This window comes from Canis aureus, chromosome 5 (assembly GCF_053574225.1).
Source record: "Canis aureus isolate CA01 chromosome 5, VMU_Caureus_v.1.0, whole genome shotgun sequence".
In the NCBI taxonomy this organism is placed as follows: Eukaryota; Metazoa; Chordata; class Mammalia; order Carnivora; family Canidae; genus Canis; species Canis aureus.
The window spans coordinates 85,597,218-85,620,962 of NC_135615.1; the positions used below are offsets into that span (position 1 = coordinate 85,597,218).

Below are 23,745 nucleotides of genomic sequence, written 5' to 3' on the forward strand. Positions count from 1 at the left end.
ACCCGAGACCCCAGACTCCCGTGAGAACACCTGTCTTCCAGGAAGGTACAGGAATTACAAATGCCGGAGGCAAACTTCCTGGGAACCCAACCAGAGCCCCGCATTTCAACAAAAGTCATCACGTATGAAGTGGTGCCAACATGTGGAGCCTCAAAACCCATTTTAATAAAAGCAGAAGAAATAGAAGACCCAGACCCCGCTCAACCAGCCCGCTGACGGGACCTCAGGATAAACGCTCTCAAATAAGGAGGGATGAGATACTCTGGTTTCATCACCTGGGTGTCGGCGGTCAGCTCTAACACAATCTGGGTGCTCTGTGGCCACGTTTCCTTTCCTTCCCTCCTCTCAGCCTTATCTCTTCCTACTTACAGGACCCATGAGCCACTTTCTATACCCAAGGGACTTTGGGAACAGGTAGGTGAGGAAGGCCAAGGACGTAAGGTAGGCCTGGCCACACACCTCCAGGGGAAAAGGCTTCCCAGCTCGGGGGACTCCCTCATCCCTCCCTCCATCCTCTGAGGCCTCTGTGAGCTGACTTGACTGTCCTCTTGGGGCCCACCCCCAGCCCCGGCCACAGCCTCTGTTCAAACCTCTGTCGTGGTTCACACGTATTTGATTATGTGTCTGTGTATTTGCAAAGCCCCTTGTTGCACGCAGAGTCACTTCTTATCAGGTGTTTAGTGATCAAAGATGGATGGAAGGATGGATGAGGATGGACGTGTATGGATGTGGATGGGTGTGGATGGACGAGGATGGATGTGGATGGACATGGATGGATGTAGATGGATGAGGATGGATGTGGATGGACGTGGATGGGTGTGGATGAGTGGGTACATGGATGGAGGGATGGATGGATGGACGTGGGTGGACGTGGATGGACGTGGACGGACGTGGATGGGTGTGGATGGGTGGGTACATGGGTGGAGGGATGGATGGAGGGACCGGTGGGATGAGATGTGTCCAGGAGACGCACTAGGATAAAAGCTGCCATTTACGAGCTCTACTGTGTGCAAAGCGCCCTAAGTCCTTCAGACATGCATTTTTGTCATTTACCTCTTACGGTGACCTTATGAGTTAAATAATAAGCCCATTGGCGGTGAGAAGATAAAGAAGCCCGAGGCCGAGACTGTGTGCTCGATGTCACACAGCCAGAAACCATCAGGCGGACACTCTCAGCAGAGTGAGCGCCCCCGGGGGGCATACCCTCGGCCACCGTGGCTTACAGCCTCCGTGTGGACACACTGCCTTCTCTCTGCACCTTGGTTGGTCCATCCATGAAATGGGGATGACAGCGGATGACTCTGCAGGTTGCATGTGTCAGGGTCGAGCTGGGGCTGTTGGGGCCTCCAGGTTCCCAAGAGCATGTCTTTCTGGGTCCCCTGGCTCATGCCCGTGGGCTACCTCCCCACTCCCCCCCCCACCCGCGGGAGGAAGCTCCCCTGCATGGCAAGAGCCAAACTACAATGCTTGGTTGGGCTCACTGGTCCCCAGGTTGGCCAGGGGCAGTTGGGGGCCCTCAGCACACCTCCCTCCCCAGCTGCCTCTTCTCTCCGCTGCACCTGCTTCCTTTCAGTTCAAGAGGTCATGAACGTGGCACGTGTTCCATCTCATTTTTCTGTTCGGAGCAACAAATCTCCCACCGTGGAAATCCACGTGATTGCTCTCAGCGGCCTGGGCGCTGTCAGGTTGTGCAAGATTCCGGCTCAGGGCAGACCCCAAAGCCACCGGCACTGCAGCTCCCATTCCGTATTTCTGACTGTTCAGGGGGATACGTAGATGCGTCCAGGTTTTCTGGACAAGGGTTGAGAAGGTAGCTTGTTGGCTGAACCGACAGCAGGTGACAATCCTTAGCTGGTCGAACCCATTTCGATCAGGGTAGGCTTCTTGGAAGAGGAGGGATTTAAAGCAACGTTGAAATTAGGGTGGGGACGGGGAGGTAGTCTGCTCGGGGGAGAAGTAGTGAAAGTGGGGTGTTCTGTTGGAAGTGAGAGAGGGAGGAGAGAAACGAGGAGGTCCGGTGAGCTGCGGCGGAGGCTGCCGGGGGTCCCCGAGGTGCCGGCCACACGCAGCGGGAATCACAGGGCGGCGGTGTCAGGTCGGCGGCAGCTGGTGGATGGCGCAGCCAGCGCGGGCCGGAGAGCGAGAGCGGTGCTTTCTAAAACGGCCAAGACCTGGGGAATAAATGGCCTTGCTAATTGGCCATTTTGTTTTTTATGTATTTTTATTAGCAAGATAAAATAACAACTAATCATATAAGTGTCCTCTGTCTGGAAAATAAATGCTCGTTAAGCACTTGAGTGTTCTTGGCCGCGGTCGGTGGAGCCGCAGCCCTGCCCCGAGCTCAGCGGGTCACAGGCTGCGGGGGCAGGAAGGTCACCCGGCCAGCCTGCCCTCCGCCTACCCCAGGCAAACACCCCAGGGCCCAGGACTCCGGGGTGGGGGGGGTGGCGGGGGGGGGGGCCGGACGCTCACTTAGCACCTGCCTGGGGGCAGGGAGACGAGGCCTGGGCTGGGAGAAGGGCCCCCACGCCCGCAGGCACTCCTTGAAGGACCAAGCCGGGGCGGCCCCCGCAGGTCCACCTCCCTCCTTGGCCTGTGGGAACCCGAACCGGAGCCGGGCCGGGACAATTCGCTGAGCAGCCGATCCGCGTGCTCATCCAGACACAGCGGTCGTGCTTAGGGCGCTTTGCACACAGTAGAGCTCGTAAATGGCAGCTCGTAAACTTTAGCTCGTTTTGCAGCACGACCTGACCAGGTCCCTTCGCGCGCGCACGTCGGAGAACCCTCAGCACAACCTTGGTTCCCCGAGGCTGACGGGAGAGCACCGCTGGCCAGTTCGTGCCCCTGAAGGAAACTCCGGTAGTCCCGATCCTGCGGAGTCGAGTCGCCGCCGGCCCGCGTGGGGCTGCTTCATAACCCGCCCCCGCCGCCTCGTTCCGCGCGTGGGCTCGAGCGCCCCTCGTTTACACGCTGTTCCTGTGACGCGTGCGCGATACGCTCTTCCCGGTTGCTGCTTCTGTGATCCACTGGCTTTATTTGTGTGATTTCTGACCTTTTGACATTTCACGGTGTCAGAAGTGGAATCCAAACACCACTGCCAAGGACCCAGAGGCTGGCGAGCGGACAGGTGCTGGGCCCCACGGAGCCCACTGAGCCGCTTTCTCGATGACCCTCGACTTTGAGGGGAGCACCTCCCGGACCTGAGCTCTGCTCTCTTTGCATTCCGAGCTCTCAGACCTTCTCGTGCGTGTCTGTGTTTTGTTTGCCGAAGCTTCTCGGTTTGTCACACTCTTCTGTTCAAAAGGGGCAGGGAGGGGGACACGGGATGCCTTGTGTTTTGGAATAATGACAGAAAACAAGGCCCCTGACAGCTTAGACACCTTGGGAAGCCTAACGACAAAGGTGGACCCCATGTGGTCTGTGCACCTGGCTCCTGGGCCTTTTTGGAAAGGTGAGAACTTCTGGCCGCTTTAGGGAAACTGTAGCTTATATAAGTCGACGTCAAGGAGCACCCTTAAAAGGAAGGGGTTCGAAGCCTCGCAAAGGCAATGGAATGAATTCTTTGATTGGTATACAGAAGCTTCTGTAGGACCAAACACACAGCTCCAAAAGGTACATGCTTGGAGCATGCAAATAAAAAATCTTTAGTAAATAACTTTGCCCATCTGTGCAGATAACCTCAATCCACTGCCGGAAAGGCAGTTTGGATCCAACTATTCTTTTGAGTTTTGTACCTGAGACAGGGCTAAAAAAAAATTTAAGATTTTTTAAAATTTTTATTTATTGGAGAGAGAGACTCAGCACATAGAGGGAGAGGGAGTGAGAAAGGGAGAAGCAGGCTCCACGCTGAGCAGGGAGCCCGATGTGGGCCTTGATCCCGGGGCCCTGAGGGCATGACCTGAGCCGAAGGCAGACGCTTAACCAGCTGAGCCACCCAGGCGCCCTGAAACGTGGCTAAAATTCTTAAAACAAAAGCTCTAAGATCCCTATTGTGTCTGTGTGTGTCTCCCTGCATGTTTGTGTACAACTAAGCATGTACATATGGTAAAGATATGTGATCTTTTTCTAACTTTGGATGATATTGCCAAAATTAAGTTGAAAAGGGCTCTATTGAAATGGCTTAAAGAAAATGAGGTGTTTATATAAATCAAGTACACTCAGGAATATAGGAACTAATCCAAATATTTTTCAAATTCACATGACCTGGGATAATCTTTGATAAATAAAAGCTGCTTTAAGCATGTTGGTTTAATAAAAGCAGGCATGTCTTCGAAATTTGTCAATGAGAAAAATAACTTTAGGTGGCAATTAGCTGTTCAGTGTCTAATCCAAGTGTAATTGTTAAAACCAAGTAATTCAAATAAATATAAATAAAAGTTCATACTAAGTGAAACTAAATAATGGATGTTCATTGAGTATCTAAATCTTTTCCAAATAATAATTAAGTGCTAAACATAAGTTTATCTACTTTTGGCTTTTAGATTTTTTTACAGACAGACAAAAGATATTTGGGTCTATTAATAAACATGTTTTGTGCCACACTGAAAAATCTACTATGAGGAAGGGTACATTTCTAGAAATTATGAAATGTCTTTTCAAATTATTAACCTACTACAGGATGCTAATATGTGATCATTCAGAAGTACCTGCTTCCTAGTTTTCACTGAAAAGCAAAAATTACTGGTATTTAAATTTATAATCAACATGTAAAAATAAAACTAACAGAAATAACAAGGATGAAAGACTATATCTGAACAGCAGGTAAGAAATATAGAATGTTTTTTAGATAAGGAGAGGTATGAGGGACATGGGGTTGTTTTGTCTGTTTTGGTAAGGGAAAAAAAGAAAGTAATTTTGTCCTAAAGTACAATGATTATTCCAGAATAAGAAAAGAAAAAGGACAACACCTAAATGGATAGAGGAAATTGCAGAAAGTCCGCGGAACAGGAATTTCGAAGAAGAAATTTAACATGTGGTCAAGTGGACTTAGATTGAAATGGACTTAAATTTTTATTTTTATTTTTTAATTTATCTATGATAGTCACACAGAGAGAGAGAGAGAGAGGCAGAGACACAGGCAGAGGGAGAAGCAGGCTCCATGCACCGGGAGCCTGACGTGGGATTCGATCCCGGGTCTCCAGGATCACGCCCTGGGCCAAAGGCAGGCGCCAAACCGCTGCGCCACCCAGGGATCCCGTGGACTTAAATTTTTAAACGAGATAATTCTAATATCAAAAGTATACTGGTACAAAATTAGGATTTGGTCTTCTGTTAAACTCACACACAAAAACATTTTTAAGTAATCTCTGCACCCAATGTGGGGCTCGAAACCTCGACCCCGAGATCTAGAGCCACCCGCACGCTCTAGCAACGGGGCCAGCCGGGAGCCCCCGAGCCACAGCGCTTTTAGATTACGGGTCTGCTCTTAATTTTAAAAATTGCACACAAGGTACCTTTAATGTAACCTGCCTAGGAAACAAAGACTCTACATCTTGTGAAGGTAATTTCCTGTGCTCCAGAACAGGGTCTTGGCAGGTCTTTGACAAGTGGACAAGTTAGAAAAACAAACCTGGGGTCTCCTCTGTTATTAAAAGACCTAAAGTTTTTTACAACGTGTAACTTTCTGTATTTGCTTTTGAAATCTTTTGTCACTTTAGTTGAATGGGTAACTCGGTATTGTTTCACAGTGACCTGTGATCTCATTTGATCGTGTTTTAAATCTTCTGACAATTTTTAAAAATATATTTATTTATTATAGACACAGAGAGAGAGAGAGAGGCAGAGACACAGGCAGAGGGAGAAGCAGGCTCCATGCACCGGGAGCCCGACGTGGGACTCGATCCCGGGTCTCCAGGATCACGCCCCGGGCCAAAGGCAGGCACCAAACCGCTGCGCCACCCAGGGATCCCTCTTCTGACAATTTTAACAAACTTTCCCAAATCAAATTCTGAGTGAAGTAGAAAGAGAAACGTTCACTTGTTTAGGCTTATTTAGTGATTATTTAGATTAAGTCGCATGGGAAACATTGTCAAATAAAAAGTGATATGTAGCCTTCTTAGATCCTATTTATACAGGATGTATATACCGTTAAAATAAGTGATTCTGAAATTATATGAAATCCCTAAATATCTCATATATCCTGATACAAGGTTATCGGTCATAATTCCAGGCATCTTAAAATATTATATAATCACAAAACTAACCAAATGTACTTGTCAATTGCATCACTGTGCGTGCGCGTGCACGTGTGTACACACGAGTGTGCATGTGTTGGTGCGCACACTCACGTGTGAACTCCTATCAGACCGTTAGCCATGATCATTTTTTATTCTCCTCACTCACAGTCATTGTTTTACTCTTGATTCTTCTCTGAAAATATTAATAATCAACAACAAACATAAGTGTTTCATCTTCAGAGAGGTTCGTGGAAAAGACCCTGACAAGTGCTCTAAAAGGCAGGCTTCCGATAACTTTAAAATCAGTTAAATAGAAATTTTAAGAAATTTCTAAACTGAGGGTAACAATTTCTGAAATGCTAATGCAAAACTAATGCTAACCCAAGATGCAGCGAAGCAGGAAGGAATTGCATAAAACGGAATGAACTGATGAAGATGATTGTGATTTTTATTATTTCATTTAAAACATTGCTGGTTCTCTACCGTGTGACCCAGCCAACTGCACTGCTGGGAATTTACCGCAAAGATACGGATGCGGGGGACGCCGGGACACCTGCCCCCCAGTGTGCCCAGCAGCAGTGTCCACAACAGCCAGACTGGGAGGAGCCTCGGGGTCCTTGACATGATGGATGAGAAGCCGCGGCCTGTGCACAGGGGGTATCACTCAGTCGCCAGAAACGACGACCACCCACCATTAGCTTCGACGAGGCTGGAGCTGGAGGGTGTGATGCTGCGTGGAGTCAGTCAGTCGGAGAAGGACAGTGAGCATATGGTCTCACTCACACGGGGAATATGACATAGTGGAAGGGATCGTAGGGGAGGGAGGGGAGCTGAGGGGGAAACATCAGAGGGGGAGACACACCACGGGAGACTCCTGACTCTGGGGAGCGACCAAGGGGCAGTGGAAGGGGAGGCGGGCGGGGGTTGGGGTGACTGGGTGACGGGCACTGAGGGGGGCACGTGACGGGATGGGCACTGGGCGTGATGCTGTACGTTGGCAAATCGAATTTCAGTAAAATATTTTTTAAAATAAAAAATAAAAATAAAACATTGCTGGTTCTTTAATATTTTGTTCTCCTTAAAGGACCGCTTTTCCTTCTTTTAAGCGACCGTAACTTACAGCAATTTGGTAAAATGCAACCAAGGCCAAAACATGTATCTTTCTTCTCCTTAAACTGCTCCCTCCAGATTTTGGAAACTCTTATTAAATAGTCTTATTTTTTTTATATGACAATGTATGTATTTGCATAAGTGCAAGAAAAACCTGTTCTTGTAGCAGGATGTAGTTAGACCAGTGTTTAGCTTGGCTCCGCAGCTCGGGAGGCTTTGGAAGGTCCAGTCCGGGGTTCCAGCCGGGGAGAGTTCAGCGCCGACAGCGGGGCGTGAGGGTGGCCCAGTTAGCTCGGGTCATGATCTCAGGGCCCCGCATCCGAGCCCCCATGCCGAACCCCGCACGGAGCCCCACTTCAGGCTCCAGACTCCAGGCTCAGCGGGAAGTCTGCTTCTCCCTCTGCCCCTGCCACTCGCTCCCTCAAATAAATAAATAAATAAATTTTTAAAAAAGATTTTATTTATTTATTCATGAGAAACAGAGATGTGTGAGAGAGAGGCAGAGACACAGGCAGAGGGAGAAGCAGGCTCCATGCAGGGAGCCCGATAAATAAATAAATCTTAAAATAAAAAAAAGAAGGAACCTATATAGTCAATCAGGATTCTTGCTGCACTTATGCAAATAATCAGGCCACAGTTTGTTGAAACTGGGCTTCATTTGCAAACAAATGGGACCTGCTACCTTCGTCTTCGCCTTTAATAGAAATGGAGATGATGCGAAAGGGGAAAAGTACGTCCCAGTAACATAGCTGTGTGGGCATCGGATTCTAGTGCCCTTCGTGGTCTTTGAGGTTTTGCCCTCTACCCTATAAATTGGGGCGGATCCTGAATTCTCCTAGTTCCCGCCAATATTTGGCTAGAACTTTCCAAACCAACATCTCCGACTGCCTCCCACTCTTCTGACTCAGAATCACCACGAGATTAAACTGCCCTCCTCCCAAAGCCGTGGAAGGTACACGCGGGCACCCCGATAGCGGCGTCAGGGAGGCCACAGGGCAGCCGTGCGCGGACGTGCTCCGTGCCTGTGCGACGCGGCCGCCCAGAGGTCACCAGAGATGTCCAAGCCGCACCCAGGGGCCCGCGTCCGACGGCCGCTGCCGGCCTTGCTGCAGCTCAAGATGCTCAGAGCCCAACATCCGCAAACCCCAACCGGCTCTTCTCCAAACTCAGAAACTGAATTTCTAATTTGCTTGAACTATTAACCTCTGTTTCTCTTCTGTTTCCATAGAAATGCCTCTCGTGAAGTCACCTGGTTCCCATCTAGGCGAACCGCCCCAGCAACACCACCTCCCGAGACGCAGCGTCGCCGAGTTCCTCTTGCGAAGGCATCGTGTCGCCCCATGACCCACCTAATCGGCCAGAGCTGGGCCCCCCGGGAGTCCCCGCTCTGCGGGACCTTTAGATGCTCGGCTGCGGTTTCCTTGTGGTCATCGCACCCCCGCTGCAGCGCATCGGATACACCCAGGCTCTAAGCGCCTGTCGCAGCCCCTCACTCGCCAAATGCCAGCCCTCAGCATGGACGAGTGGACGAAAGCAGCAGCAGCCACACGCATGGCGAAGCTGGGGACGGCCCCGCCCCATGACCCAAGTGGGTGAGAACGCGTGTGGGATTCTTCAGCCTGCCCCCGTCCACGGTCGTAGCCCAGCATCGTGCGACGCGGGCCGGTCATACGCTGAGCCTGCCGAGGAAAGGATCGGGGAGGGGGGGCGGTCAAAACACAAAGGACAAAGGGAGACCAGCCCCAAACACTCTCTGAACGGACGGAACCAGCGCGGTCTGGCAAACGGAGCTCAGCTTGGCTTGTTTTGCCAGATGACCTCGACCCGCGTCGTTTCCTGCTTATGCCTCTGAAAACCATACGCAGAGCTTAAACTGTTTCCCCAGATTGATACGAGGTTGTGGCCGCCGCTTCCTAGCGTTCCGGAAGATTCCGGCGTCAGAGCCAAGGGCCGCGCAGAGCCAGCAGCCTCGCCGCCCGCACCGGGCTCCGCGCTGGGGCCCGAGTGCCCCGGATTTGCAAACTCCCGGCGGACGCACATTCGGCTTCCAGTAATTACTACTTCTGTGGGTCATTGGCTTTATTTGTGTCGTCTCTGGACTTTGGGCACCTCGTGCCCCCGTGTTCTCAGCCAGACCGGGATCGCCCCCAGAGATCCCCTCTCGATGGCCAGCGTGAGGCAGGTGCTCTGGGGAGGGGCTGGGTCTCCACGTGACCCTGTCCGCTCGCCCTCCCAGCTCGGGCGGGGTGGGGGGAGGCTGAGGAGGTTCGGTTGGCGGGGAAGTGGGGCGACGGAGCCTGGTTGCCCGGGCAACTCCCTGAAGGTCCCAGCCGAGGGCTCGGCTCCCACAGGTGGGGGCTGGTGTTGTCATGGAGACTCCGGGGCAGCGGCAGCATCGCCCGGGCCGCGGTTGGGGTACGGGGCCGGCAGAAGGGATCAGGAGCCTCCTGGGATAATGTGGGTGTCAGAGCGGCAGTGTGCCAGGAAAGAAAGTTCCAGAAGACGGTGCGCTCTCCCCCCTGCTTCTCCGTACACATGCACACACGCACTCTCTGCCCTGCTCTTCGCCCGCCTCTAGAAATCTGCGGGTGCCCAGCTCCCCTCCGTGCCATGTGGTCCTGTCTCTCTGTCTCTTGGCCCTTCTCTGTCAGCGATGCTGACGGGTTCAGGCAGAGCCTCCCCGGGGGTCGCCATGACAACTAACCAAGCCTTTGGTCTCCCTGGCAACAGGCCCTCAAAGTTATTTTTATTTATTTATTGGGAATTTCAAAGGATTTTCTGGTATTCGGGACACGGCGATGGAACCCTCCCTCTCCCCAGGCCCTGGCAGACGAGAGTAGTGTCAAGGGATTGACGGCTGAGACGCGGCCGAAGGGTGGGCCTGACGCCCTGGCAGCCGGAGGCCAGGGCCTTCCTGGGTTCTTCCTGCATCTGCCGACGCCTGAGGAGGATCCGAGAGCCACTCAGCAGCCACCACCCTGACGGAGGTTCTAAGGGCGGCTTCAGGGGATGGAAGGGTAGACTGAGGCATCCCCTGCTTCACTCTAAAGACTAACGGACGCCGATTACAGACACGTACAGAGGGACCCACGGGACGGAGGAGAACTCCAGGCCGAGGGGACATCACGAACGCGCAGGCCCCAAGGTCCTAACGATGCGTGACGGGTGCCACACACTGCGCTCTGGGCTGCCTGGTGGCCACGGCAAAGGAGGCAACAAGACTCGTGGTCGTTAGTGGAAGAGAGAGGAGGGGGGAGCTGGCCTTGCATTCCCCAAGCCTCCACTGGCGCCTGCTTGTTGGCCCTGCCCCGTTAGTCTGCTCCTCTTCCCGGCGAGCCTACTCCGTAAGCCGTGCCGCGTGACGGTGTGCGACTCACCCCAACCCGGTGCGTGATGGAAACCAGAGGGGACCCGTGTGACGGGGGTGCCGCCCTGCCGACGGTGCACGTCGCGCAGCACCTGAACACCGGCTGGAGTGAGAGCCGCTGCGGGTTTTCGGCAGCAGGTGACACCAGGCCCACCCTGCATCGGCTGCACCGGGAGGAGAACAAGACCCTCTGCGGCAGGACGAACCCCGAGCTTTGCTGGCCTCACCCAGGCCCCTGGTGCCTTTCACCCCGAAGCTGCACCACGGTCACCGTGTCCATTTAGCCTCCTCGGCGCGGCCATCGGGGCTCCCGCCATCACACACAGTGTACCCAGCAGGGAGAGTGGGTTCATCTGCGGTTCCCAGGGAGCCCCCAGCAGACACCCCATCTCGCGTCCTGGGCCACATCTGGTCACCTGCTTCCTGTTGACCCAACCGAGGCCAACGGGGACGGGAGGGAGTTTGGTCACAGTGAGTGGTATTCACACCGACTCACACGGGGATGGGGTGCGGCAGAAGGGACCCCAGAACAGAGCTGACCACCCGCCCACCGAGGACAGATCGGTGTCAGCGAGGCCCCCGGAAACAAGCCTTGAGATGAAGGCTGAACGTCCTTACGGGGTCTGGCAAGGGAACGGGAAAGAGGGACAGAGAACCTGTGTGGGAAAGCTCTGGAACAGAGACTGCGTCCCGGGGGGTGTCCGAGCTCGACACGGGGCGTGGGGCTTCGGCCGTCCACGCTCATCAGTCACCGGCTGAGGGTGCCTCTAGGGAAAGGTGACCTCGGGGCACGCGCGGTGCTCTGCACAGTGGGCACAGCCGCTCCGGCAGCCCGGGGGCAGGTGTCCAAGGGGGGTCACGGGCCGGGCTGGCGTGAGGAGCGACGCCCAGGAAGGTGCGGGCTGCACGCAGAGGCGGCCACAGGGGCACCGGGCATCCGGCCAACCAACAGCGGCCACCGCGAAAGTGAGCTGCCCCCCAAGGTAAGCACCCCGAGGACCCAGAGCCGCCGTGTCTTGTCACAGGCCCCGTTTCCAGCCTCAGCACAGAGCTCGCACCTGCTGGCGCCCGGTAAGCACGCATTCGACACGCAACGAACATTCCAGGCTCCGGGGCTTACGGGCCCACGAGGTGAGCCCCAGGTCAGCATCCTCGGGTCACTCTGCAGCCCCCAGCCCCAGCCACGCGGGTCTTCGGGGTGGGGCATGATCACCGACTTCACGGAGCGGGGGCTCCCCTTGGAGAGGGCTCCCGGCCTGACCCGGGGGTGCCGAGGGTGGCCCATGCAGGAGCCGGGTGTGCCCACGTGAAACTACGCGGCCTTGTTGTTCTCATTATTCCGAGAAAAAGTGAATTCAGAGCAGCCCGTGCGGGTGCCTCACCTTCCAAAGGTTTTTGCAGACGTTACGTCGCGCGCTTCTCCCACACGCCCTGCGTGTAGGGCTGCGTCTGCGGCACCATCGTCGTGCCCGAGGGAAGAACTGAGGCTCAGGAGTGAGTTTCCTTGCTCAAAACCAGAGTCCCGAGGGCTCAGAGCCCCGAGGCCCGGTCCTGCACGGGGCGCCCCGGTCACCCCGGCCCAGCCGGCTGCCTCCTGCCGAGACCCCGAGCTCCCGGGGAGGAAAGACCGGCTGACGGGGGCCCTGTGGGAGCCACCAGGGCACTCACAGACGTCCCTTCCTGTCCCCTGCAGGGAACACGCTGAAGCGACACGTTCCCACCACCTGAGGCCGGACGCGGCCGTGACTGCTTTGGGCCCGTGGACTGGGCGCGGAAGGGACGCGCGTCGCTCCTGAGCAGCAGCTTTGGGAGCAGGTGCATGTGCAGCAACGTCCAAGACAGCGGCTGCCCCACCGGGAGGACACAGAGCAGAACCCCAGTGGCCTGCGATGCCGAGCAACCTGGGTGGGAACTCAGTCCCGTGATGTGACGTCCCCGAAATTACTGCATCAGGGCCCAGCCCCGCGTGGCCTCAGACCTCTACGGATGGACACTGGACACGAACAAGGGGAAGGGGATGGAGGGATGGAGGGAAGAGGGCGGCGGGAGTGACGCCAGCAAGCACCCATGGTCCCCTCCGAGCAGTGAGATGCTTCTGGACCCCAGAGGAATCTTCCAGAAATAGGTTAGGCAAGTGAGTTCCTGCTCAGACCCCCTCCCCCGGCGCTCCCCCCGCCAACCCCCCCCCCACCGGGCCACTGAGCTCCGGAGCCTGCCCAGGGGACCCCCCAGCTGGGGGAGGGCAGAGAGGAGGGCGGCTCCCCTCCCACCGAAGGCGTCCAGGCCAGATGAGTAACGCAGTGTAAACGACTCTGGGACGAATTGAGGCTCCTGCCCCCCCTGACACGAACCATAAGGAGCAACGACAGTAGTTCATCTCCCTTCTCTCTGGGGGGACCGTGGGAGGGCAGGACGCAGGCCCCCCTCAGCAGCTGGGCTGCAGGCCGCTCACACCTGCACGGCCTTGGGGACAATCCAGGGGGTGCAGAGGAGAGGGTCCGACTTCCCTTCCTGGGAGGGGCCCGGGGCAGGGAGGGATGGGGGAGGAGTGGGCTGTGCATTCGGGCCTCATTGGTTCATCGGGAGGGGGAGGTCGTCGTCTGTCGAGGACAGAGGGCCGCTGGGGCCTGAGCTGCAGGTGACAGGCTGGCATCCGAGCAGTTCCCGCCGCCGGGCAGCGCAGGGACCCACGGCTCCGGGGACGCTCCCGGCCTTTCCCGCCACCCAGCAAAGGACAAACACGTGACCCCAGAGGGAAGCCCGGAGCTGCTCCTGCAGCGCTGCTGTTTATATGTTGACGCAAATGTCTGTCTCACACTCGGGCGGCGCGCCGAGGACCCTAGGGACACAGGACTGTGCCCCCGCAGCACACATCCGCCCGCGGCATCGGGGGCCGCTCGGGCTGCCCACACTCGTGTCCCCTGGGCCAGCCTGCGGGTCCCTGGGCGGAGGCTCGACCCCGGACCCCGGGGCCCTGAGAGCGGCTGGTGCGCAGGAGCCCGGCCGGAGCCCCAGACGGTGCCCTGGAGCCACGAGCGACCAGCGACGAGCCGGCCTGCGGCAGCCGCGCTTCCAGAGGCTTCCAGAGACGTGTGCCTGCTGGAAAAACAAAGGAAAGCCGATCCCAAAGGTCGCACACCCTAGGGGTCCGCTTATGCAACGTTCTCGAAACAACATCATCTAGGAGAAGAGACCCGAGGCCGCCAGGGGTCAGGGGTGCGGGTGGGGCTGTGGGTCCAGGCCGTCCTACAAGGGCCACACGGGGATCCCTGTGCCCGCGGAGCCGCTCTGCATCCGACGGGACTGGGCATGAAAACCCCCAGGTGTGATAACGTTGCACCAACACACACGCAAATCGGCGCCTGCAAACGGCCGGATGTACTGACGTGGGTGCCTGGGGCTGCGCCGCCGAAACACGCTCCCGGGGGAGAAACCGAGGCAGAGCAGGCGGGGCCTCTCCACCCTTTGCGCTGCAGCTTCCGCATCTACGATCCCGTTGAAACAAAAGGATGAACAGCTCCTTTGAGCCCCGCGAGGGACCGAGTCGTCAGAACGGGACCCGCTGCGGCTCGGCCCCCCCGGATTCACCTCCGGCACAGGGTCCCTGACTTCCCTGCCCCGGGTCACGGCGGGAACACGTTCCCACGGGGGCGGCGGTGGGGGGCAGGGGACAGCGACAGTCTCCAGACACCCCCCTGCACACCCAGGACCCCCGCCCGCACACCCACAGGGGGACACGAGGGCGGGGACAAGGGGGTGCGGGGGGCGCCCCTAGGACGCGAGCTGCCGGCGCTGGCCACTGTTGTGCACGTTGGCGGCATGTGCACTTTGACCCCGTGACCCCAGCGCCCCGGCGGGTGCCCCGAGTTCTCTACGGCTCAGAATGAACGTGTTACGTGGGCGCTCTCTGGCCTGACGGGCGGCTGCCTGTCCTCAGGCCGCGCGGGTCCCGGGAGGTGACAGCCGCCTTGGGTGCCCGCTGAGCGCAGGACGGCCGAGGGCGCAGAGAGCAGGCCCCGCACCCTGAGCCCCGCAGCCGCCGTCCTCGCGGCGCACCCAGCAAGGCCGCCTCCCAGAGAGGTCAGTGGGGCCCAGCTCCCGCGGCGGGAAGGGGCACAGCTCTGATTCGCTCCCAGGCCGGTGTGACCTCGGAGACCCTGCTCTCCACGCAAGGCCCGGCGGCGTCAGGGCTACGCAGGCCCCCAGCTCCCAGTGCACCCGGCTCTGGGGGCATCGGCGCAGGCCCCAGACGGAGGCCGCGGGGCGTGAGCGCCTGGGGTGGAGGGGCCCGGGCTCCGCGGGGGAGCCAGGAGACCCCAGAAGCCAACCCGGGGTCCGTGGTTCCCCGCCTGGCCGGATCCCACTCCGTGGGAGGCAGAGCGCTGTTTCGCCACCTCCCGTCCGGGGCTTATCTTGGGAGACGCGCAGAGCACGTGGACCCCTGCGGACCAGGAAGCGAGAGAGGACACAGCGCAGGGATCGAAACCTGCAGGGCTCCCTGTACCGTGAGGAGCGTCCCCCAAGTGCTGCTGCGATGGCTCCATGGGGCGGCCGCCCGCCCCCCAGCCTGGCCTCGGGTCACCCAGGACGCTGCGTATTCAAGGCAAGGGGGTGGGAAAGGCAGGGCGAGCTGGGGAGCCGCGAACCCCCAGCAGGCTGCGCTGGAACACAGCTCTGGGTGGGAGTGAAGGGCTGATACGTGGGGGTTCCCCACAGTGCCCACCTGCAGGGGACGCCCCGCCCATCTCCCCCCACCTGTACCTGCCGTCCGGCTGCGGACCTCACGGGACCCTCGGATCAGCCCTGTTCCGTAGGCAGGACACCGCCGGGGCCGAGCGTTCCTGGGGCCACCCGCACGGGCGCCTCCGTGTCGCTGCTCCGGACCAGCCTGGGTCTGCAGAAGTCCAGGAAAGCAAACACCCAGATCCCAAAGCCGAGCCTCGTTCATCGGTGTCCACGAGGCTTTCCGAGGGGTCTCCCAACAGTGACCGCCGGGTGGGCTGGTGCCGACCTTCCTCGGGGAAGGGGTCGCGCGGGTCAGGCCGGCCGTCTGTGTCCTTCCGGTCATCCCAGCACCGGAGACGGGACCCACCTTGCCACGTGGCTTTGGGGACAGGCCCCTAAGTGTGCCCCCGGCGAACCCCAGAGGCGCCGCCGGCGGGCCCCCGTCCCCACACACGGCAGGGACCAGCAGGGCCGCCCGGCTCCACGCAGGGTCCCGGGACCTCCTGGGGCTCAGTGGGCTGCTGGGGCCAGTGTGCGTGTGCCCAGCCGGGCCCCGGGGCTCGGACCCCCTGCCCCTCAGGCTGCAGGCCCCTCCGGAATTGAATGCCAGGCCGCACCTGCCGACGATTTTACCACACTCCGTATAATGTGTAAATACCATTAAGTTAGACAGATTCTCTCATTAATTCTCGGACCCAGTGACAGACTAGGAATTAACACAATTGATTTTCCAGTCCCCGCTCATTATCAATCATCCCCCCAGAACTTAGTCACATTTCATCTGCTCCACCTGGGCCCCAGCGTCTATTTGGAGGCTTCAACATATATTAAACTAATAAAGAGCAATGGGCACCGCCGTGTCAGCCCCGGAAACAGGTGGGGATGGGCAAGGAAACAGATCTTGGACGAGAACAGTTGCTCCCGGGGCTACTAGGTGGGAAGAGTGGGCCGGGCACTCGAGGGCACAGTCCCGTCCCCCGGGGCGCTGGCCTGTGGTGCCCAGGCAGGGGCGGCGGGAGCTGTGCGGGTTCTGAACCCCCGAGTGGCGCATGCCCCCAACACCTTGTGGCTGAGAACCCCGGCTGCTTGCCCAGGGTCCTGCGGAGGGCGGGGGTCTCGGGCTGGGCCTCGGACGCGCTCACGAGCGTCAGCTGGCGGCCAGAGGACCTAACATGGGCCTCGTGCACGCGTGTGGTGGATGGCGCTGGGCGTCTGCTGGCCGGGCCGGGCCCCGAGCTGTGACAGCCCGTCTCCGCGTCGCGCAGCTTCTGGCCCCTCAGGACGCCCAGTGGGGCTCTGGCCGGGCCCGGGGAGGAGGGCGGAGGGGCGAGGGCCGGGCCTGCGAGCGCTGCTTCCACCGGATCGTCGGCGAGGGAAGCGGGGATGGATCAGATCTGCGGATGGATCAGACCGTGCCTGCTGACAAGGACGCTGGAGAGCACGCAGACGGCAGGGGTGTCGCACCCTGGGGCCGCGGTCGCCAACCTGGAATCGCCCCGGGCCCTCCCCTGGGGGGCGGCTCCCTCCTGGCCCTGCAGACCCAGAGGAGGCGGCTCCCCTTCGGGACCTGAGCGGTTCCCGGCAAAGCGGCGGCGGAGTGTGCACCCCGGCACCTGACCACCTGACGGCAGGCGGCCGACGCGGAGCCGAGGGACGAGGGGCGAGGGAGGAGGTGACCCGGGTCACATTCCCACCGCTGCCTCAGTCTGACTTCTCTGCCACCCGGAAGCTTCCGGACCGCTGTCACTCCAACGCGGAGAACTGCGTCTTCAGGAGCTGCCCCTTAGCATAACCTGTAACCCGCTCATTCCAAACGCGGGTCAGAAGCCGGGGCGCGCCACCCTCCGTTCCCTCCTGCCTGCACCGGCTCTCCCTGCGAGGGGTCATTTAGGTCCAGGGATGTAACGGGGCAGCACTTGTTGCTACCTGACAAAGGGCTTTTGGGGCAAAGGTTCCTCGAGGCGCGAGGCACACTGAGCGGCGCCGGGCTCTCGCGTGTGCGCTGCCTGGGCCCTCCCGAGGGAACGCACCTGCTCCGTGTGAGCCCTGAGGCCCCTCCAACTGCTCTCCTGACCTCTGACACCGCGGATTGGCTTTTAAAAGTCTATCCGGAGGGGCCCCCGGGGGGCTCAGCCCGTTAAACGTCTGCCTTCGGCTCAGGGCACGATCCTGGGGTCCTGGGGTCCAGCCCCAGGAGCGGCTTCCTGCTCAGCGGGGAACCTGCTTCTCCCTCGGCTCCTCACCCCGCCAGTGCTCATTCGCTGTCGCTCTCGTCTCTCAAATAAGTAAAATCTTAAAAAAAAAAAAAAAAAAAAAAAAAGACATATTCTGAGGGAATGTGCTTTAAAGAGGCCGACGTGCCCGGACGTGGGGAGGCTCGGTCCCTGCCTTCAGGGCTGTTGGATCGGGAGCCCCTGCTCGGGGGCGAGGAGATGACTTTCCAACTTCCCAGGCCTCCTGCCCATCCTAAGCCTTTTGAGTGTCATCCTTAGGGCAAAACCCTTTGCCCGGGAGAGCACCTGTTGGGCCACGACAGGCCTGAGCACGGGAGCAGGGGTGGGTGGGGGTGAGCGTGGAGGGGCGCGGAAGGGTCTGGGGAGGGAGTAAAGAGCCACGGGAGGTGAGCAAGCCTTTGGGGCTCTGGCTGGATTCCTTCCGTTTCCCCTGGATGATGTTCCTCGTCCACGCGTCCTGGGCGCGTGGGGGCTCGGGGCAAGTGTCGGGGGCGCACTCACGCTGGTGTGGAAGGCGGTGGGGGGGGATTAGCGCCTTGGGAACTATTCCTCGGACCCTCCCCAGTGCTTCTCGGAGCAGGAGCAGAAGCAGAAGAGAGCGTGTGGGCCTCCCCTCCCCCGGCTCCGGTAGTGGGTAAGCCCGTGCGCTCACCCAGAATCACCCCTGGATAATAATTGTCTTTACGGAAACCATTTCAAACGAATTCTAATGTGCTCTAATTAGGTGACTCTTTTAGAAGTTCTGCTACAGGGAGGTGAAGTAGGTTTTGAATATTAAGCAGTAAGAGGTGACGGAGGGCGCCTCTGCCTGGTGTGCGCCTCCCCAGTTCACGAGCTGCCTAATGCCCACCAGGTAAGGAGGGTGGCACGTCAGCGCTCCCGTCCCGCCTTCCTCCTTCAACTCTTCAGGGCGGCCCCGGGCACTCCCTGCCCCTGGAAGTGGGTGGCTGGGGGCCCGAGCGCACCTGGGATCAGCCCCCAGCCCCGGCAGGCGGTGGCAGGAGCCAAGGCAGCGGGGACTCGGGGGCGTGGGTCCATCTCCACCCCATCTCTGCCCCTTCGACCCCGCTGAGCTATGGGGGAGGCACCCGTGGGGACAGAGGGGGCCCGTCTCTGGGCTTCTGGGGTTTGAGGGTCAACAGGGCATAAGTTTCCTCGCACTCCAGCGGGGAGCAGAAGGGCCGGACTAGTTCTTCCGTCCTACCCTGCAGGTCTCAGCGGAGCGGGGCCACCAGCGATGCTCAGGGCCAGGTCCCTCTAGGATCTGCTCTCCTGCACCCCCGATTTTCTCACACAGCCCCTCGGGCCTCCCTCCCGGGGCAGGAGCCCAGGGGCTGGACGTCTCTCTTCTCGTCTGTCTCCAGCCAAAGCTTATCCACCGTGTGTGGCATTCATTTTGGGCCCCGTCGTCTGCTCTCCCTGTGACGGGCAGGTCCCCCCCCAGCCCTCCTCAGTTTCACACTTGTATTTTGGCGGGGGCCTCTGGGAAGTAGATGCCTGCATCCGGAGGCCCGACTGATGGCAGGCGGGGATGCCGACGGGCGGGCAGGTCGCTGCAGAGCTATTTCTGTGCAGGAGAGCCTCTGGGCTCCCATCAAGTCAGAGCCGCGGTGACCTGAGGTAAGAGGATGTTCTGCTCCTCCGAGAGAAGTTCCTGCTGGCAAACCACCGTGCTGCTCCCAGAGCTCGGCTAAGCCTTTAAGAACGTGCTCAGCAGACGACGGATGGATGGGTGGACGGATGGGTGGACGGATGGATGGATGGATGGATGAATCCCAAACAAGAATAGGACTCAGGACCTCGGTCCCATCAGCCCTTGACCTCACTCAGCCTCCCAAATCCTGGAAGCGGAGGCAAAAGGCCAGGGGTGCCCCCGACATCAGCCCAGGAGACGAGCACCCTCCTCCCGGAGCCAGCCCGTGGCACCCGCCAGCCCTGGAGCCCGCCGGCCGGGGGAGGCCCTCCTGCCCCACTTACCCCCACTCCCCGCCCCCCACAGCAGCCACGGCAACAGCCCAGAATAGATGCCTGATTCCGTCCCCAGGTCTCCACCCTCTTTCTGCGCTTAAGTGCTTGTTGGGGACAAAGGGACGGAACTGAGGACAAGAACATCTGTTTTTCCAACAGGCGGGGACAATGCGGACCCGGGGGTGGAGCCCTGCAGCTGTGGAAGCACCTGGCACTTGACGGTTTCTGCGACGGTACCCCCCCGTGCCCACCCCCACCCCCCCACCCCCACCCCCGTCAGGCTCCTCCGCGTTGGCTGCTCCCCGCCCCCTCTGCCTCCTGCGTGGCCGGGCCCTGTTTCAGGAGCAGCTGGGAGCCCCCAGTCCTCCCGACCCCGGGTCAGGGCTGGCCCGCTGTAGGGCTCGCTGGGAAGAGTTACGGGACCTGCCTTCCCCGGTGGGGCCGCAGCTCGGCGACCGTGAGTGGCCGCATCCGCCCAGGGCCATGGAGAGCAAGGCACTGACCCTGCTGCCCGAGCCCCAGTCTGCTCGGCTCTGAAATGGGGACATTGTAACCGCGTTGCAGCACCGCTGCGTCAACACATGTGGGGGCCCCTTCCGGGTCCCACGGCAGCAGGGCGGGGACAGGCTCCGGCCTAGGGAGGGAGGGATGGCTGGGCTGAGCCCTGGGTCACTCGCACACACAGCGCGGGTCACCCAGGCCTTCCCGAGCGGTGGGGGCCCCGAGACCCTGTGTGGGGCCCCCCCCGACCCGACCCCTTCTGTGTCCTCCTCTGGCAGCTGGGCCAGCAGTGCAGGGGGAGCTCGGGGCAGCGCCGAGGGGAGGGGGGAGTGGGACGAGGACCATGGGACACAGTAGCAGCCAGCCAGCTGTGGTTCCTTCGACATTTTTAAAGAGATTCAAATTCAACATGAGATTTATAAAATAACAACAACCCATCATGCTTTCTCCCCTTCACTAGAAAGGAGAAGTGTTGGAAATGAGATTTTTTAACCAAACGAGCGCCCGTCCAGCTCTGCAGCCCCGGCCCCGGGGCCCTGAGCTCGGCTGTCACCTCGGAGCCTGCGCTGCCGGTTTGCTGAGCAGCTGCAGGTGGGCCACGGCCACCCCCCACCCCTGCGTCACCCGGGCAGCCACGGGGTTTCCAGGGGACCCCCCCAAACGGGTGGCCCAGCTCTGGGCAGCCACCGACCCTGGCAGGGGTGCCGGAGGGCCACGCGTCACAGCGCTTTCCCAGTTGACCAACTCGGTCTCTGCTCTTCTCCATCCCCCCTCACCCCCCACCCCTAGGAGAAGGAATGGCTCTCAGTACAGAGGCCCCACTGGGCCCCCCCCTGATCTAAGCTCCGGCCCCCGCCCGCCCGCCCTCAGCCCTGCTCTCAGGTGCTCAGACCCCGCGGCCTCCTCCCTCCTCCCCGGAACTGCACGGAGACTGGGTATCTGGTAATTGAGATTGTTTAACAAGGTGTCGCTCGTTGCCTTGGGTTCCATTAACTCTCGGCTCTTCCTGAACACCCAGAATAACAATCACCCTGCTGGAGAAGGGGCAGAGGGCGCCCCCCCCCCCCCCCCCGCCCCACAGAGCGCACACGTGGGCATGTTTTTTTAATATGCTGACGACCTGATGAGGCTGACTTCAGACCTTTCCTGAACGTCCTTCCATGGAGAAGTCTGGGGGGCCCAAGGAGGTGGCGTTGCCTCTGCGCGGCGCACGTGGGGGAGGGACCCCCTTAGAGGGTCGGTCACCCAGCTTGCCAGCGACACGGCCCGGACTTGACCTCACTCAGAGCTGTCAGGCTCCAGGGTGACGGGAGGACGCCTGCCTGCCTGTCCTCCCTCCGGGGAAGGGCCGGGTGTGTCTCAGTGCTGCCCCCCAGCTAGGGAGGCTTCACCCCAACTCCAGGCGGCAGTCAGGGCGCTGGGGGCCGCCCGCACCTCAGCTTCCAGGCAGCTACTCACCCTCGTGCCCACCTCTTCCTAGAAGCCCGATCAGATCCTCAGCGCCTCCTCCGGGAGGCCCTCCTGGAAGCCTTGCTGACTGGCTCCAGTGAGCATCCCCTTCTCTGCCCCCAGAGCACCGTGGCTGCCAGTGTTTATTCTTCAGGGGACACGCATCAGCCCCGTCTCACTGAGTCTCCTGAGGCCTGAATGCTGGGTGACCACTGGCCCCAGGTGCCCCCAGCCACGTTCTGGGGGAGGAGTCACCCCCCAGTTCCCGATCTCGGCACCCTTAGCCAGTGGCTGGGTGGGACCTGTGAGGAACGCGGGAACGAGCACGGCCAGTGGGCGCAGGAGTAGAAACCCACCCCCACCCGGCCGGGCCTCCCCGTGTGGCCGCGACCCGGGGCTGAGAGACTGAGCAGGGCAGGTGAGGCAAGCTGCTGGACTACTGTCCCCTGGAGCCAGCCCCGGAGGTGGGGGGCAGGAGCGGGGGGCACAGGAAGGGACGGGGGGGGGGGCAGGGGCACAGGAGGGGGAGGGCAGGGGTGGAGGACGGGGGCGGGGGCAGGGGCAGGGGGCATGGGAAGGGGAGGGCAGGGGTGTGGGGCACAGGAGGCATGGGGAAGGCAGGGGTGGGGGCAGGGGCACAGGAGGGGGAGGGCAGGGGAAGGGGAGGGCAAGGGCGGGGGGCACGGGAAGGGACGCTGCTTGAAGCCCATAGGGCAGCCGCCCAGCGCGGGCCTCCTCTCCCTGCTGCAAGCCCTGCTGACCCGCCCCCCCCGTCAGCCTGTCCCCCCCCCCGTCAGCCTGTCCCCCCCCATCAGCCTGTGTCCATGTCCGCTTCCCCGACGTCCCCTCCCAGAACGGAGTCCCCAACGTACCAGGGGCTGCAGGCACACGACGGAGATGAAAGGGCCCAGGTCTGCACGGCGCCTCCGTGGCTTCCTCGCCGGGGACCCCGGGGAAGCGCCATAAAGTCCCTGAGCCCGGTTCCTCCCTCCTGCAAGAGGCCTGAATGCCTCGGCCGCGGGCTGTTCCATGAACGGGGTTTTGCGGGGCCGCCGCCGCCTCACACGGGGGCTTCGCTGTGGCATCGCTCAGTCACTCGGCAAACGCTCACTCACGTGCAGGCTTCCGCGTACGGAGAAGACGGGCGGGAGTCCCGGCCCTCCGTCCCTTCCGGTCCCCGCCCCGAGGGCCACCAGCTGTCCTCCCTGCTCAGGGCCAGCCGGGAGGTGCAGCGGCGCAAACTGTCACCCAGGGGGCCGCCCTGGAGGGCCCCCCGCCCGCAGGGACCACCGGGGCCAGCACCTGCTGACCTGGAGCACGTATGGTGCTGGGCCAGGCCTGCCGCCTCCTGGGGGACACGGACCGCAGGCATGTCGGCAAACTGATACGCGGGGACCACTGACACTCGTGCACGCTCACGCACTCACACTCGTGCACACGCGCACAGGGCGCCCCGCCTTCCCTGCTGAGCCACACCGTGAGGTGGGCTGGGGGCGCGGGGCAGGGATGTGCAGGGGTGAGGGCGTGGACGCGGGGCGCCTCTGGACGCACGAGCCCCCTGGTACACCCGCACCAGCCTCCCTTTCCGCCCAAACCTGTTTGAGAGCGTGTGGTCGAGACCCTCCCAGAGCCCCGGGGGCGTCCGGAGGGTCAGGGCGCTTAAGGGGTCCCCGCCCTGCGATGATAGGCTCCCCCCAGGGAGCCCCGAGCAGGTGCCCTGGGGGGCTGGGCTCAGCCCCGCCCCCTCTGCAGGCGGGGACCCGACGTGGCTTATGCGGCCGCCGTTGGCATCCCGGCAGGCCTGGGGCCCGTAATGAGGAGGCTGACAGTCCATTAGCTCCGCGGGGCTCGGGGGACGGGGCGACCTGCCATCCACCTCACTTCAAGGGCAGCATCAACTGTGTGTGCGTGCGCGCGCATGGGTGTGCAAGTCTCTAAAAAAAGGGATATTAATCACAGCTGTGCCGGTTAAAATTGGCACAGACAACAATCTGACATCACAGAGAGGAAACGGTGACATAGCTCTTGTCCTCTGTCCTCCTGACCCCTGGGGCCCCGGAAAACGGAAGAATCATACAGGACTGGGAGGTGCTTAGGCCCTTCTGGTCCCCCCGTCTCTGACGCGCAGCACTTTGCCTCCGCGTCTCTGACAAGCTGTCCTTTCACTTGAATGCCTCTCGTCACAAGGAGCTCACTGCCCCCGCGAGGCCTCCAC

The 23,745-nt window shown here is 60.2% G+C and overlaps 1 long non-coding RNA gene across 1 annotated transcript; it reads left to right on the top strand.

Annotated features, from left to right (window-relative positions):
• The first annotated feature begins 19,624 nt into the window (after nt 1–19,624).
• LOC144313545 (uncharacterized) lies at nt 19,625–22,010 on the top strand. Its single transcript, XR_013379179.1, has 3 exons — nt 19,625–19,813; nt 20,542–20,672; nt 20,871–22,010. It is a non-coding gene; the product is annotated as an uncharacterized LOC144313545 (long non-coding RNA).
• The last annotated feature ends 1,735 nt before the right edge of the window (nt 22,011–23,745 follow it).